The sequence below is a fragment of the Pithys albifrons genome, chromosome 22 (genome assembly GCF_047495875.1).
Source record: "Pithys albifrons albifrons isolate INPA30051 chromosome 22, PitAlb_v1, whole genome shotgun sequence".
Lineage (NCBI taxonomy): Eukaryota > Metazoa > Chordata > Aves > Passeriformes > Thamnophilidae > Pithys > Pithys albifrons.
In genome coordinates this window covers 7910924-7923254 of record NC_092479.1, presented here as the reverse complement: position 1 = coordinate 7923254, position 12331 = coordinate 7910924, and positions in this window count along the sequence as shown.

Genomic DNA, 12331 nt, shown 5'->3' with positions numbered 1-12331 from the left:
TGACAAAAAATTCCAAGTGGATGTAAACACTGAGAAACACATCTGTGGGTCCTGTAACATCAACACAACCCCTTTGCCAGGACTTCCATCCCATCACAGCAGTGGCACACAGGCACACTGCAAATACCTGAGGATTCTCTGGGAAAACTGGGCCAAATAGGCTCATTTATACAGATAAACTACAAAGGCACAAAGGCAGGTGGTTGAGGAAAGAAGCAGCTGTGCCTTCTGGGCACAAAGGAGGAGGGGAAAATCAATTTAAGCAACTGGAGCATATAAAAACCTTCAGAACACGCACATGGGCTGGGTGTCCTTTCTCTCTGTTGTTTTATTCTGTTGCTGCTCCTTTGCTCTTTCCCTGCCCTGGAACTGCACAGTGAAGACTCCCCTGCTGCTGCCCACTGGTGCCAGGGCAGTGGGATTGCCTGGGTGGGAGGCAGAGCAGCTGCCAGGCAGCAGAGAGAGCCCGGGCGTGTGTTGGGTGCCAGCCCAGGCAGGGGTGTGACAGGCGTGGGCTCAGGGCAGCCACTCACCAAACTGCCCCCCAGGACAGGGGTTTGCAGCAGGGTGTGTGCGATCCCACTCACCCGCCTCTACCCCTCGTTCCCCAGCAGAGAGCACTGCGAGAGCGAGGCTGGGAGCAGAGTCGCCTTCCAGCAGTGAGGGATTAGGCGTGAAAGGTTTGATCTTCAACAGATCCTGTGCAGGCTCTGACTGCACCTCCAGTTTTGCCTTTATATGCCTATCACCCACTCCGGAAACTTTGAAGATATTCTGTCTTGTGGCTGCTGTTCCTCTTCACCAGACACATCTCCGAGGGGAGATCAGTTCTAAATATCTCAGGCATTGCTGACTTTTTCTGGAGCCCTGAAACACAGAGCCATGGACACTGTTTGGGCACCTCACTTGTTTGATCCAGGCAGCCAAATTACTGCCTCATCCTGGCCATCATCACCCTGATTTTCATTTTCCTCATCCAGGTGGAATGAGGAGGTGTGTTTATTGCAGCTCTTCACTCAGCAGTGGTACAGATGGGCTGCTCTGAGTGCTTCTCCTTCCCCATCATAATTTTCTGGTGTTGATCTCAAACTGGAAAAAAACATTGATTGTCCAATCCCCCAAACTGCTTCACATGTCCAGTGGGATATTGTGGGAGAATCCACCTCTTTCTTGCTTCAGCCACCCATGGAATTGGAGCTCCTGGGGTACCACACACTGTGGGGTGTCTGCTCCTCTGTCACAGGGTGCACTTCACCCCTGGGAGCAGAGAGTGCAGCTGTTGGCTCAGGGATGTGGGTCCAGGCAGGTTTTGTGGTCATGCTCTGAGTGTATCAAAGCACCAGGAGAGTGGGCCAGATCTGGGAAAACACTCTGTTCCAGACCCTGTTGTTGCAGCATGTTGAGTATTTCTAGGGAATTTCATGAGGATAAATGTGCATAGAAGCATTGTGGCCTCCATGGATCAGACACCACAGGAGCCACATCAGGGGAAGTTCCTAAATTACTCTCTTGCCAGTACAGAATGAACCCAACCAGGAAAGGGTTGAGCCAGCTATTCCTGGGACTTGTTTTGTCTGGTGGCTTCCTACAAAATGGAGCAAGGACTCACCAGCTTGTTCCACATCATTAGCAGCTGGCAGCTCCCCAACCATTACCAGCCTAGTCTGGAGCTCACCCAGCATCTTTGAGATGAAAGACATCTCAGCACCACTGCACTCACTGGTTTAGGTCCCAGTCCAGCTCCCAGTGAAGCAAGTTACTCTCTTTCCAGTGAGTGCAGCTGGAGCTGGGTCTGACACCCCTGTAACAGATCTGTCTCGAGTCCTCAGACTGGTGACATGTTGGTAAAACAGCCCAACACAACAGGTTGATGGCTGCAATGCTGCTATTTCCTGGCATCAAATTAAAACCAGCAACACAGTCAAGCAAGAGCCAAAATATAGGGTGTACAGCCAAATATAGGGTAAATTGCCACAGAGAGGCAGAAAGAATCCTCATTGCTGGAGAATGAAAAGGACATCAATGGGAAAGAGCAGCAGCATCCCTCTCTGTGAACCCACTTCTCTCCAAACTCACAGCAAGTTCTCTGCAGGCAAGACTAGCATTAATAGGAAACATATGGGAAGGGAGTCTGGGCTCAGGGCTCCAGGACGAGCAGCTGAGGAATGGAGGAGATACCTGGACCCCATTCAGGAGTGAGCTCAGGGATCAAACATCTCGTGAATGGGGAGTGGGCTGGGTGGGAGCTTCAAAGGTGCAGGGTCCAGTTCAGTGCTCCCCACCCAGCTGGGGCAACACGCCAGTCTGAGGGGAACATTCCAGCTCCTGCACAACAAAGCATGAGAGTCACTGCCCATGCCCTGCATCTTCACACAGCTCTTTCCCCTGCATCTTCCACAGGTCTCTCTCCACTGCTCCCAGGTTAAACTGTCAGAACTGGACCAGCCATTAGGGACATTGGTCCTTGCTGAGGTCTGAAGGATGCTGTAATGTAAGAGAACAGTGAATTGTTACACAGCAGAATTAGAGTAGCTTCCAGTTTAAAGCCCAGCCTCATGGTGACAAGGCTGCATCACCCACATGCTCCTGTCACCCCCAGCTGCAGTTACAGCAGAGACATGGGGAGGAGAATCTTCAGTGTGACAGTGCTCTGAATATCTTTTTCTCCTGTGTTAGTGCTTCTCTGCAGTTTAACTGACAAAATAACCTGCAAGAATGAAATGTCCTTCATCTCAACAATACTTCTCACCTCCCTGGATTGCACATCATCACTTCGTTCAATCTTTTCCTTAAAAATAAAGAGGAATTAAATAATTGAAGCGAGGGTGGAATGCACAGGAGACAAGCTCAGTTACCAAATGCTCTGCTGTTTTATTAGCTAACATCAGCACAAAGTGCTCAGGAAAATGGCTGCCCATCCCACCAGTTTTATTACCTTCCACATGTGCTTTTTTATTATCATTAGCTTAGCTTTAAACAATCCTTTCCAACCTTTCCTGCGTCTTGATCTTTGCTGTCCTCACTCCAGAATTAAGTAACAAAGTTGTAACCAGGAATTTTCCATTCCTTACTGTACAGGGTTCACTGGGTTATTCCAGGACTACTTCCTTTACCTCATCCCTGACGTGCTGGTTCTGCCATGAAGCCCATGCTGAAATTACAGCTCCAACTACAACACTAAAGCTCTGGGTGACCTTCAGATTTGTCTCAGTAGATCTTCTGTCCAGCATGGCTTTAAAGAGATTTGGTCTAACAGCCCAAGATTTGGATTAAGTTTTATAGAAACAAAAGCAGTAATTGCCACAATTTGAACATGTTTTTCCTTGGGTTTGTTTTTTATTTAGTGAATGAGAATTTCCATTTAAATCTGCTCTGCAACTTTACAATCTGGGTACAGGAACAATGAGCCAGCATGGCTCTTGCAATGCAGCAATAAACCCCTCAAGGACTGTGTGTCCTCTTGGTGCAGCTTTATGGGCCCTGCCTCTTTTTCTATAAATTTGACACTGTCAGTTATCAAATCTCTCCAGAAACTCCTCACCCACTTTCCCCACAAGCTCTGGAATAACTTGCAATACCCTGAAACCTCTCAGGATTTCTTTGGGGACCAAGTCTGGACACCAGGCTCTCTCAAAGCTCAGTCCTTTCCCTGCTTCCTGATGCTGAAGGGCTGCCTCAGTGTTGTTGGTGCAAGAGCTTCCTCAGCCACATCCAGCCCACTCAGTGGTGCCCACCCAGGCAGCCTTTGGAGCTGTGGATCCTCTGTGAGCTGAGCTCACTCCCTGGCAGCCAGGACTCTGTCAGATGGGACTGCACTGTCTGTCAGACATGGCACTGGTGTGTGTGGTGCATGCAAGGCTTTGGAGCTCTTGCTCTGCTGGGACACCAGCCTGGGATGTGCTTCCTCCTAAACCTGTCCTGCTGACACTCCAGAGGAACTTGGTTGGTTTGGTTGTTCTGTGCTCCAGTTCCCTGGGGGTTTGCTCTGGTGTCTCAGGAGTTCTGCCCAAGCCAGTGCCTTCCCCTGCATGGGGCAGAGGGCTGAGGGTGCTGGTGGAGGGGCAGAGGTCTCGAGTGGGAGGAATTAGAGCAATGCAAATGGCAGACAGATGCTGAACTCCTCCATGCTGGGATTACTCAGCAGAGGAGTGCCCTGCTGGAGGCACAGGGGCAAGGTGTGAGTGGGAAGTGCATGGGAAATGGGGGGGCCTCTCCCACCAAGAATATGTGCTTTGTACCCTCCACTTCTCTGCTTTTCAGCCAGCCAGCCAAATGAAAAACACGTGAGGGGTGGAGCAGGAGGGCAGGGATTTATGGGTTGTTTTATAGGAGATGATATAAAACACTTTTATGTCAAATTCTCTGTTGTGTTAATTTCCTTTCTCCTGCTCTTGCTCTTTTCTTAACCACATGAAGCAGAGGCAGAGCAGGACAGATCCAGGCTCTCTGCAGTCCCAGCATCAAACTACCTTCAGAATGCCTGTGGTCAGTGGCCAGCCCACCCTTCTCTTACTGGGCCATTTATTGTGCCTTATGGGACATGGAACCTGGAGCCAGGTGATGTCTTTGTGCTGTGGACACTTCAGTCTTGCTGGTTCACAGCTGCACTGAAATGTGCCCTAAATGCCACTGCAGTTGTGGTATCTTTTTATCTGATCCTCAGGATTCCACTGCAGTTTCAATCCCATTGTCAAGACCTACATGGTTCTCAGTCTAAGGGGATAAGGCAGGCAAAAGAAGTGGAATTATTTTTATTTTATGGAGGTATAGAGATGCCTGTGGGAGTTGGTAGGTGGCTGACTGTAGGACATGTTAGTGTGTGATCTTATTGCATGTTGGCTACTGTGAGAAACAGGTGACTCCTTGGAAAATGCCATTATTTGATGTAGTTCATACTTCTTTGTCATCTCTGACTGAAACAATGAGGAAAGGCAAAGGATGAGAATGGGTTAAGAGGGAAGGGGAGGCAGCACAAGCAGATTGAAAAAATAAATTAGTCACTGCATTCAAGGCAAACGGCAGCCTGTTGATATATCCCACCCAAAGGGGACTGAAAAAGTGACCTCATGCTGCTTGTCAAATACAGCCCCATCCCTCCCATGACTACCTAATGCTGCAGCTCCATCTGGCTGGCTCGAGTCCTCACCAGGGCCAGCTTTACCACAGAGACAGAGCAGTGCTCGTCATTTGTAATGACTATTATTCAACCTGCCCTGGTCAAGGCATTTTCCAGTAAATGTAGAAACAGCAAACATTACTAAGTCCTGCACTGTCACATGTGCATGATGCAGAATGGTCGAGCACTTATGCACAAGTTGATGTCATTCTTTGCATGCTGTGCAAAACCCCTTTGGTTTGTCTCGGTGTGGCTCTTGTGCCACAAGGCCTTGTCCTGGTCCTGGGTCCGCCCGTGCTGGGGGGTGTGACCAGCCAGGGTGGGGCATCTCTGCCTTGGCCTTGTTGTTCAGCTCCTGCATGATGTCCTTGGGAGATGCAGTCCAGCCAGGCAGGGCAAATGCAGCCACCACCCCTGCAGAACCCCCTGTGCCCTCTGCACCCCCTGACCTGGGCCAGAGGTGGCCACGGAGCTGCAGAGAGTTGTGGTTCCTCTTGTTCTGGACAGGCAGAGAGCACGAGGAGCAAAGGCTGCCACTTTCTCTGCTGCTCTTTCCTCACTCCCATTTCTGAGGCATCTAAAAACCCAGGGTCTGCTTTCTGCTTCCCTGGGTTCAACCAGGCTTTAATCACAGCAAAGCAAGATGCCAGTCCTGGCTGAGCCATGCTCGTAGCACCCAGGCTAATTCCAGGCACAACAAGGTCATTCTCTGCCCCAGCTGCTCACACACACCCACATACCCAGCCCCAGCACTGATCCAACTCTGGCTGAGTTGTGACCTGCCCTGGTGCCTTCTCTTTCTTATGCTGTTAGTGTCAAAGATGAACCACAAAAGTAACCTCTCACTGACTGAAGTCGAGCAATTTCTCTGTAGCAAGAGGCCCAGATTGCTGCTCAGAGACTCTCAAAAGTGTGCCAAGAGGTACTGCCTCAAGGATCCTTGAGAAAGAGGCTCTGTGTAAATCTTTCCTCTTGGATGTGTTTCATGGAGTCATCCAGGGCCTCATTAAAGCCAAAGACAACACAGAGAGGTGACAGGCAGTAGCAGGTGACTGGATGTGATGGTGCAGGAGGCCACCTGAAAGGACCAGGACACCATAGCCTCTGCCTGGGTACAGTTTGTCAAGAGCTCTGAGTGTAGGTTGGGCTTCAGCCAATTTGGCTTCACCAGTGGCTTTTCACTGAGGTTTTTATGGGGCTCCCTGGGACCAGGGGCAGTGGCAGCCCCCTCTCCTCCTGCCTCATCACCCCCATGTTAAGCTGTTTTACAATTATTATCTGAAGTCAGTGTTTAGCTGTTGCCCAGGTAACAGCTCAAACAAGCCTCACCTCCTGGCCTCCCTGCAGCTTCACAGGGCTGCTGAGAGCTGGGGAGCAGAGTGAGTGCCAGGCGCTGAGGAAATGAGCTTTGCAGCCTCCCCAGGACATCCCAGAATATTGGAGGGCTTGGAGGAGAAACATCCTCAGCCAGATTCCTGGGCAGGCACCTCATTCAGTGCCTGACACAGAATCCACAGCATCCTCCCACCCCTCACACCCTTTGGTTTCTGCAAACACGTGCAAAGCCACGAGGCAGAGGCAGCCCAGCTCACAGCACTCCCTCTGGATCCTCTGCCCCACCTGCCAAGGCAGGCCCTGGGATGTGTCCTCTGGGAAGGGTCGTGCTCTGACACACACTGGGAGTACCTACAGCCAGACACAGCCCTGCAGGACACTCTGTGCTCCTGAGCCACAGCCTGAGCTGAACACCAGAACTCAACACACAGAACCTTTCTGTGCCTGCAGGGGGTTAAGGAGCTGCAATGAAGGCTGGGCAGGCACTCAGCACCCCCATACTGCTAATACAGGATTAATAATTCAGGCAACTCACTCACTGAAGTCACAAGGAATGTCATCTGGGTGAAGAGGGCAGTATCAAGCCTGGTGTCCCTCTTCTACAGCCTTTGTATCAAATGTGCTCTTCTCCCAAGCCAGAGCACAGTTCTAGCAGTGTTGCTGCTTGGTATATCATGCCCACAGGTTTACCTTTCCAAGGTCTGTGGAAGTTAACAGCACCCAATAAATCCTGAGGGACTCCTCAGGGACTGAGTGGCAGCTCTGTGCTCCCTGCTGCCTGGGGCCCTGCCTGCCTACCTGCCACAAGCACACTGAGATGCTCCATATTCACAGTCAAGCCACAAACAGTCTGTCCCAGTTCCCTGTTCCCTCAGGGAGTGCTGTGGCCTTTGTCAGAGAGCAGCACTGCTGGGCTGGGCAGCAACAGGGCAGCATGAGGAGCCAAGGAGGCTTTCACATGCTGCTGACTAAGGTTACAGTCCAGTGAGATTTCATCAGTGTTGGCCCGAAATGTATCTACAGCCAGTGCTCTGATGTGAGATGTGATCCTCAGTTCTGTCATTCATCCATCATGGAACAGCCCCATGATATGCCAAGAGCATTCTCAGCCTCCAAACAAAACCCAGGAGTGGGAAGGAGTTCACACAGTCTCCCTTACATAGCTACAGACAATCTGGCCTGAAGTGGTTCACTGTCCTTAGTCAAAATACATATTATTATTATTCTCATGTTGCATGGGAAAATACATCAGCTTTGCTCGTGACTCTGTTTATTAGCAGAGGTTGCTGCTGCAGCTCTGTCAGTGTGGCTTTAACAGGCAGCTCATGCGTGTTTGTTCTTCCTGCCCAGCTCAGCCTTGCAGCCCTTTGCCACCCCTCTGGTGTCTCAGTCTGCCTTGGCAGCCCCAGCCCAGCCTCAGCCTGGCTGTGTCTGGGCTGCTGAAGGTGAGTCTGTGATGTTTCGAACCTCTTGCACTCAATGGTGCATTGAAGCACATGAGGAAAGGATAAGGTCAGGTATTTCCTCTGGGCTGGGTGCCCAGCAGTGTTGGAGCAGGGCAGGAAGAGTTTCCAAGGCCCCTTTGGAAAGTGGGGCCAGTGCTGCTCTGGCATGGCAGGAGGAGAGCAGGCTCTTGCTAAGCCCCTCTGCACCCCTGATCAAACACTTTGGGGCACCTGCTTTGTGCTCAGAGATGAAACTGCTCCTCTCATGAATTCGGGTGCCCAATGCCAAGTTTAGATCCAGTCTAGACGCAGTGGGTATTTATAACCCGGCACATGACGTGGCAGCAGTGGGGTGTAAACATCATTCAGAACTGGTGAGACCCAGGGTTATTTATACAGTGAAGTGCTCAGTGCAGGTACCACAGCCCTGAGGGCAGAACTCACACCTTCCTGGAGCTGGGGAGAAGCTGCCCCATCAGTGGGAGGGGGGGTTTGAGGATGGGACACAGCAGCAGCTGAGATGACCATCTAATCCCACACTTTTGAGCTCCACTGCCCACATCTCACTGGGAATTCTCAGGACTCAAGAATAAATTTGATTCTGCCTGTTGCCACAAGAGATGAGAAGTGTGAGGAGCAGCTGAATGGCTCAGCCATTGCCTGAGGTGTGGGCAAATCTCCATTGTGTCACAACAGCAAAAATATCCATATTCAGCAGGTAAAATTCACAGTGAAACTCTACTGACAGCCTGGCACGATTGAGTGGCAGCAACTCTCACAAATCTAAGAGCTAATTCATGACAGGAACAGAAGTCACCATCTGAACCACATCTTGAATACAAGAGAATGTGAGTGCAGTGAACCTGCAGCTGCTGAGATGTGAGGGGGGAGGCATTACTGGATGTACAATCTCTGCAGCTCCTTGCAAGTAATTCAGTTTTATGCAACATGGGTACAGTCCACTGTTAAGCAATTTTTGGGTAACATTGTCCTGAGCTGACAATGTCAGATAAAGATCTAGTTGAGAAAACAGAACAGCTAGAGAATTATTTGTTCCAGAATATTGGCCTGTTTATGGATAAAACTGATTTAGTGGAGGGTTAATATCTATGGATGTCTTTGATCTCTTGGGTTGAAATGGGTTGTAAGTACAATTTTTGGCCTGAGAGCCTGAGCTTTCAACCATCTCCCTGGTTTCCCTGTGGAAACTGCACCCCTAGAGTAGGCTCACGAGATGATTTTGGTTCCATCTTGGCATTGATACAGAAATCAGGCAGGGTTTTTAACTGCTTTTGCTTCTCACCAGACAGTGGCTCTCTGGTACCTTATCAGCCTGGTTGAGTCATGTCTGGTGGCTTTTAACATCCCAGAGCTCCTCAGCAAGGCCACCCCTGAGACAGGCTGGGAGACAGCAGGCAGAGTGATGGCATCAACCCACTGATAACAGGATGGAGGGTTTCCATGTCAAAGCTTCCCTCAGCCCTTGGGGAAAGGAGTGTCATGTCACATCAAGAGCTGGACAGGACTGCTCTTCCCTCTCTGCCTCTTGCTGGGTTTTGGGTTGCTGCCTCTGGGAGGGAGAACCGGTTCTGCAGGTGGTGGGGGGAGCAGAGGGGAGCAGTGAGGTTGGACTCCTGTGGCAATAAATACCCGTCTGTGTCCTCTGTGTGACTTCCATGTCATGAAACGCCTCAACCTTCCACCCGGAAAGAAATTTTTACAGCCATAATTGGCTTAATAACAGCTTGCAGAAACAAGGGACTTTCTCCTGGGAATCCCACACACTGGGCAAACATCTGACCTACAAACCTCAGCCCTGAACAGAGGTGTCACTGTCACTCAGAGATGGATTATCCCAGCAGAAAGTGTACTGCCCAAATGTTAGCTCATCCTAAAAGTCAGAGAGAGGTCAAGGAGTTGAATCCTCCAGTGCTTTCACTGGGAAAATGTTCCTTCCCCCTGGCAGGTTTTTAGGGAGACATGGATGCCAGTGCTCTCTGCTTTCAGGTATCTGCTGCCTTTTCCTGTAAAGTGAATCCCCTTTTTCTGTAAAGCCAATCCCCTTTTCCTGTAAAGTCAATCCCCTTTTCCTGTAAAGTGAATCCAGTCTTTGGAGGGAGAGGGACAGACAACACAGTCCAGGGACTTGCAGATTTGGAACCCTTCAGGTGTGAGGCCTCATTGCCAGCAATCAGTGCTATGATTTGTCATCAAGGCCTCTTCCTTCTCTCATGCCCATCTGACCTGTGAGAAATTGTGTCAGCCCAGGCAGCTGAGCTGGAATTAGGCAGAGACAGAGATGGGCAAGCTGGGGAAGCCTGTCCATGCCATGGCCATGGCTGGTGTGAGCTGCTCCTGCTCCTTCCCGGTGGGCAGAGGGAGCACCAACCAAACCCCACAAGGACTGGGTGTCCCCACTGCTCCCTCCCTCTCCCCCAGCAGCAGGACAGAGCTGGGTTCAAGGCTTTGGAGGTGACAGGACTGGCCAAAGTGTCCAGCCCCTTTGTGCAGGGGGATGGATGGATGGATGGATGGATGGATGGATGGATGGATGGATGGATGGATGGATGGATGGATGGATGGATAGATGGATGGATGGATGGATGGATGGATGGATGGATGGATGGATGGATGGATGGATGGATGGATGGGGGACAGTCCCTGCAGCTGCAGCAGGACCTCGGTGTGCAGAGCTGTGCTGAGCTGTGCAGCCTCCATTCAGCTGTCCCTGGGTTTCCCTCACTCCCATGCAGGGATATCAGTGGCACAACTGGCTCTCTTTGGGCTGGATTAGGTCCTTTCACCACACCTGGAGAAATAAGAAGCTGTCCTGCCTCCAGGGCCACCCCTCCCTGGCACCCTCAGCTCAGGTGACAGGTCCCATATGCCCAAAGGCCCAGACTTGCCTGAGAGCATCAGAGCCAGATCCCAGATGTGTCCATGCATGTTTTCCCTGCATCCCTTCCCAAAGCCTCCACACTTCCCCAGGCTTTCTGCTGCAGATCTGTATCATTGTATTCTGTCTTGTTATTAAGATTTCTCTTTTAATGAGCTTATGGAGCTCGCTGTAGTGACGCACTTGGGGGTGATGTCACCACCCTCAGCACAGCTCCCAAGGCATTTTTGAGTCATTCTCTTGCCACACAAGCAGAGCTACTTGGCTGAGTGGCAAAAACACCTCCCCTCCCAGGGCAGCAGAGCCCAAGGACTGGGAGAGATCAGGCATGAATGCACTGGCCTGGTCCTGGCAGTGAGAAAGCCTGGTGGGTTTCCAGCCATCTCTTACCCACTCTGGGCTGGCAAAGCTTGACTGGACTCTTTCCTTCAATCTCTTGCTGTAGTTTTAAGATTAGATCAAGTGCTATTCCTATTTTAAATTATTTAATGCAAAAACATTTGTTTCTTAATGTGACCATTTAATCAATAGTTGAGCACAGAAATAAAGATGTCAAAAGAAAAAAAGAGAGAAAAAAGAAAAAAAAAAGACTCAATTCAAGCTTCAATTTTTTCCTGACACTGCTGGATGTTGTGATTCCCACTGCATTGCACACCATGCCTGCCAGGGAGCAGATTTCTCACCTCTGCTGCAGTGCTGACAGCTGGGCCAGGGAAGGCTCAGCATCCACCATTCCTATCAGCACATTGATCACACAGAACAATGGCCACAGGTTGACAAAGGTAGGAAGAAGATAGTCCTACTCAGGGGGCAATTAGGAACATCAGCATGTTAAATTACAGGCCTTGCCCTGGTCTTTCTTTAGAGGATGCTATTAGTCATTATCTGTGATCTCCACTGGATTCCAGCAGCTCCTCTGTGGCCTTTCACACAACTTCCCTGCCACAGGGGGAGCTTGTTCTGCAAAGATGCAAACAGCCACCAGGAAAGCAGCACCCTGTGGATATGCAGAATATTCAGGTCTGAGTCCTTCCCTCTTGTTTCACAGGCAGAGACTCCCTACAAACAACTCCAGCCTCAGAGTGGAGGAGAAACTCGGGTGTGAGATGCAGCTCAGGGACAAGGAGGAACATCAGTTCCAGTATGGGAGACTGACAGGTAACTGTGTGATGGAGTTTTAGGATTGCTGAGGAACTCTTAGGATTGGGAAGGAAGGAAATGATACAAACAAACGAGATGCATCACATTTTCTATTGTTAACGATTCCTGAGAAGTTCACAGGTGCACACAAGAACTTTACAAGTTGCTTTATGCAACCACCGTTTGTCTCATACATTTTTTTAAGGGATTTTACATCTAAGCTTTGTACACTTCTCATTTCAGTGCTGGTTATCTGATGCCAGAGATACACAGGCAGTAAATGACACTGTGAAGCACAAACACCCTTCTGCATTGTGGGCAATGTGTTTGGGCAGCTCTTGTGAGCTTCAAACCACTTGTGGCCATGACACACAACAGAGCAGCAACTTCCCAATGAGA